Genomic DNA, 5,331 nt, shown 5'->3' on the forward strand with positions numbered 1-5,331 from the left:
AGGTGGGCCTGATGCGTCCTCACAGAGCTCCCAGGAGCAGCGGAAGGCCTCTGTGTGCCCATGGACATTCTCCACAGCCTGGAGAGGTGTGGACCTAGCAGCATGCGTCTGATAGGCGCAGGAGTGTGGTGTAGGTGAGGTGCAGAGGCTGGAGGACCTGGAGAGGCTGAGGGAGGCCCAGAGAGAGGCCATGTATGGTCCGTGGACACCAGTGTCTGATGTCCAGACTTCTTGGGGGAGGACAGCAATGCAGATCCCCAAGAAGTGAATCTGCATCGTGTTCCCCCTCCCCTGCCTCAGCACCGCAACTCAAGAACTGAGACATAGTCTTGGCTAGGATGACCTGTCCTCCATCCAAGTGACATGAGGGCTCAGAACAGAAATACAATTCAGCTAGATAAGAAAAGCTCTGTTTATCATGTTCCTTGGTTTGCAGTCTGAGGTTTGTACCTGCCACCCAAGGACAAAGGGGGCATGATACAGGTTCGTACAGTTGAGAAGAGGTGGCTTTCAAAGATAAACTAACATCAGTCTTTATATCTGTAAGGCCGGGCCATAACACTTCCACAGATTACCAGGGCAAAGATTTGTGATTCATGTCTTTGCCCCAGTCAAGATGCCATTAATTCTGTGAGGGGGTTTTGGGGGCGCGTGAAGACTGAACAGGGACTCCCTGCTGGTCCAGCGGTTAGGGCTTTGCCTTCCAATGAAGAGAGTGTGGGTTCGACCCCTGGTCAGGGAGCTCAGATCCCACATGCTTCATGGCCAAAATAACAAAAAAACCCAGCAGCAATATTGTAACAAGTTCAATAAAAACTTTAAAAATGGCCACATTAAAAAAAAAATCTGAAAAAAAAAAAAAAAAGACTGAACAAAATACTCGTACCAAATGAAACTGGGGTTAGAAGAGAGATTTCAAGATACAGGATGAAAAAATATATAAGGAATATTTGATATATAAGAAGAAATGACTACGAGGCCCCTCCGTCCATGGGATTTCCCAGGCAAGAGTACTGGAATGGGGTGCCATTGCCTTTTCCGAAATGAATGATGATGTGATAATAATTTGTAATTTTTAAAGTAGGAATTCTTGAAACAAAGCCATTCTATAAGGGAAAACTTATTAAGTCAGAAATGAAATAAAGTCTGCAGTGAGCAGTGGGGTAGCCTCGAGTCATAGGTGGCTTTTTACATTTAAATTCATTAAAATTAAATAGAATCAAATATTCAGCTCTTCAGTTGCACTAGCCACTTGTCACAAGTATCATGGCCACACATGGGTAGTGGCTGCTGTACTTGACATTGGGTATAGAACATTTCCAGTATTCCAGAAAATTCTTTTGGACATCATTGGTCTAAAACTATTAGCAAATCCTTGGAAAGGAGAGGATGTTTTGGAGAGTAGAGAATAAGAGTGTTCTAAAGATCTTCTAGGACTTTGCTGGTGGTCCAGTGGTTAAGAATCCTCTTGCCAATGCAGGGGACACCGGCTTGATCCCTGCTCTGGGACAGTTCCACATGTCACAGGGCAGCTGAGCCCATGCGCCATAACTACTGAAACCCATGAGCCCTAGAGCCCGCGCTTCAGGACAAGAGGGGCCCCCGCAGTGAGAGGCCCACACGTGCAGGTGGAGAGGGGCCCCACCAGCGGCTAGAGAGAGGCCCGCGCTTAGCGATGGACACCCGTGCAGCCATGCACAGAAGAACTCTTAAAAGGCCGGGGGAGAAGCAAACAGGCAAAGCCAGCAGCAAAACTGGAAAGCGGAGTAGAAGCTCTGACTGAGCAAATGATGATGGTGGTGACGCAATCTGGCATAAGGAATAAAGAGAAAGTTGACCAAGCCAGGGAGAGGGAGAAAAATATAATCAGTAGTAGATATGAAACTAGGTGGGAGAAATAAAACCAAGTTCATTAACTATCGCAATAGCTGTGATCTGGGTGAATTCCCCCATCAGAAGTCAAAGATGTCATTTCCAATAGCTATATATACAGAAATTCCCTGGGATATAACACCTAAAATGCTGAGTACATTTTAAAAAATACTTTTCAAAGACATAGCTTCAGTTCAGTTCAGTCGCTCAGTCATGTCTGACTCTTTGCGATCCCATGAATCGCAGCACGCCAGGCCTCCCTGTCCATCACCATCTCCTGGAGTTCACTCAAACTCATGTCTGTCGAGTTGGTGATGCCATCCAGCCATCTCATCCTCTGTCGTCCCCTTCTCCTCCTGCCCCTAACCCCTCCCAGTATCAGAGTCTTTTCCAATGAGTCAACTCTCCGCATGAGGTGGCCAGAGTACTGGAGTTTCAGCTTTAGCATCAGTCTTTCCAAAGAACATCTCCTTAGATGACAGAAAATAAGGGAAATGTCAAAGTTCAGAAGCATCAGGAAATCTTGAATCCACTAAGGTTCTGGAGCCAGTGTGTCTGCCTATCTCTGGTGACCCAGAGTCTGGCTCTAACAGGCTACACAGCTTAGGGAAGAGAAGATAATTCTTGGGACCCAACCAAAGTGAGAAAGCAAGCTCCTGCATAAACCTAGGATCCCAAAGGGCTAGAAAACTAGGAAAAATGATATCTACAGAGATTGTCTGCCTCTGTCTTCACTGGGGTTGGAGCAAAGGAAAGAAGAGTCTTCCCTGAGAATCTCCAGGACAAGACCAGTTTCAAGTGTGCATGGCACCAGCATCACACTGCCTGTATTGGTCCCTGTGCTCCCCTCCTCCAAAAAAACTAACTAAAAAAATGCATTTTAAAGTGTTCCCCAGATGCCTGACGAAGTAATTGCAAATGCTCCCTGGAGACACACACTTTAAATCTAGGCTTCAAAGAATTCACACAGATAAACTTCTGAGGAACAGAAGGTCACACTAAAAAAATCATTAAATAGAAGCTACATGAAATGAGAGTCAGCAGAAACAACACTGCTGAATCAGATCAACAACAACTGAAGATATTAGAATTATCTGTTACAAAGTATGAAGTAATTATGTGTAGTTTGCTTAAGAAATTAGAGGTGATTTAATCTATGACAAAAGAATGGGAGTATCAGAATTGATCAGATGAATCTGGAAAAAAAAACAAATAGAATCTTTAGAAGTGACAAATATAATTGAAATTAAAACCCAATGAGTAACACAACATTGTAAATCAACTATAACTGGATAAAATACATTTTTAAAAGAAACCCAATGGATGGTAGACTAGTCCCTGGGAAAGATGGAGTAAATATACTGTACCTGTCTCCTATGGAATGCAGTTATAAACCCTGGATAGAATGTATGGACCAACTATTTGAGGACTTCAAAGGTAAGTTAAAAAGGGAAAGTCCCTCAGTCGTGTCTGACTCTCTGACCCCATGGACTGTAGCCCGCTGGGCTCCTCTGTCCTTGGGGATTCTCCAGGCAAGAATACTGGAGTGGGTTGCCATTTCCTTCTCCAGGGGATCTTCCCAACCCAGAGATCAAACCCAGGTCTCCCGCATTGTAAGCAGATTCTTTACCGTCTGAGCCACCAGGAAAACCCCAAATATTTATTTTATTGGGCCATACCAGGTCTTAGTTGCAGCATGTGGGATCTAGTTTCCTGACCAGGGATCAATCCCCAGCCCCCAAGCATTGGGAGTGCAGAGTCTTAGCCACTGGACCAAAGGGAAGTCCCAAGGTAATTGGTATCCAGTAGATTAGAGAAGGAAACACGAATTTGAAGTACAAGTGAACTGGGGTGAGAATCTCATTTTTCTTCCCTCCAGTGTTGCCTGGCCTGGACTCAGAGGCAGCCTGAAACCTGGAAGGGTGTACCAGGTACAGGCAGAAGGAGCTTCAAGACAGAGCCCTCTTTCTGGCCTGAGGAGTAGGAAAGGGCCTCCTAAGGACAAGAGGGAGAGTTTTCCTGGTTGGTTTTTTTTTGTTTTTCTCCCAAGGTCTCCAGGCAGTCTTGCAGTGGTGGTAGTGGCAATGGTGATGACAGCATCAGTCAAGAGGGAACCTAAAATTCTCAGAGAAAGAACACCTCCTCTCCACCAGGAGACCTGTGAGCACAAGTGAAAGGGGTGAAAGTGAAAGCCGCTCAGTCGGGTCCGACTCTCTGCGACCCCATGGACTATGCAGTCCGTGGAGTTCTCCAGGCCAGAATACTGGAGTGGGCAGCCTTTCCCTTCTCCAGAGGATCTCCCCAACCCAGGGATCGAACCCAGGTCTCCCGCACTGCAGGCAGATTGTTTACCAGCTGAGCTGCCAGGGAAGCCCAAAAGTGCTGGACTGGGTAGCCTATCCCTTCTCCAGGGGATCTTCCCAACCCAGGAATCGAACCGGGGTCTCCTGCATTGCAGGTGGATTCTTTACCAACTGAGCTACCAGGGAAGGTCTCAGGCAAACTGTTCTTGCTTCCCACCACCCCTCCTCTCTCTGTCCTCCCATTGCTTTGCCCCAGATACAGATGCCGTCATAGTAAGTACATAGCAGAACTGGGGACATAAAGTCCCAGATTTCTGGCTGGAGGATGAGGAAGGAAGCCCCCACGGATTTAGAAAGCGTTGGGTGATTATGGAGAGAAGAGAGCACAAGAAAGTGACCCTGTAACTTTGTGTATGAACTTCTGGGATCACCTCCAAACTGTGGATGTGTGGATATGATCCCAAACAGAATGTGAAAGGTTTTGAGAATTGAACCATGGGGCAGACTGCCACCCAGGGCCCAGACTGGTCACTGATGTTGACATGTAGGACACGCTTCAGCAATACTGCAAAAGGCTTTGAAAACTCAACTGATGTTGGAACCAGAGGCCAGAAAGTGGGTTGAAATGTATGGCCTGAATCTAGTCTAGATCAATTATATGTATATAATAGTACACTATATATTTATATTATATTATGAAGAAGTGAAGTGAAGTCGCTCAGTCGTGTCCGACTCTTTGTGACCCCATGGACTGTAGCCTACCAGGCTCCTCCCTCCATGGGATTCTCCAGGCAAGAGTACTAGAGTGGGTTGCCATTTCCTTCTCCAAGGAATCTTCCTGACCCAGGGATCGAACCTGGGTCTCCAGCATTCCAGGCAGATGCTTTAACCTCTGAGCCACCAGGGAAGCCTACATATATATATATATATATATATATATTTTGTGTATCAACATTCTCCTTGATAAACAAAACCCAGAGTCACATAACATGATATATAAAATGTCCAGAATACAATCTAAAATGACTTAGGATATAAAGAATGAGAAAATTTTCAATTCTCAGTTAAAAGGCAATCCATAAATGTGAACCCTGAGAAAACACAGATGTTGAAATTCTCACACAAAGACTTTAAAGTCTCTACTATGACTATGAGA

The 5,331-nt window shown here is 45.5% G+C and overlaps 1 non-coding gene across 1 annotated transcript; it reads right to left on the reverse strand.

The window, feature by feature from the left end:
• Positions 1-5,009: 5,009 nt before the first annotated feature.
• On the reverse strand, positions 5,010-5,082 carry TRNAS-GGA (transfer RNA serine (anticodon GGA)). Its single transcript has one exon. It is a non-coding gene; the product is annotated as a tRNA-Ser (tRNA).
• Between the last annotated feature and the right edge of the window lie 249 nt (positions 5,083-5,331).

This window comes from Ovis aries, chromosome 7, assembly GCF_016772045.2.
Source record: "Ovis aries strain OAR_USU_Benz2616 breed Rambouillet chromosome 7, ARS-UI_Ramb_v3.0, whole genome shotgun sequence".
NCBI classification, from domain to species: Eukaryota; Metazoa; Chordata; class Mammalia; order Artiodactyla; family Bovidae; genus Ovis; species Ovis aries.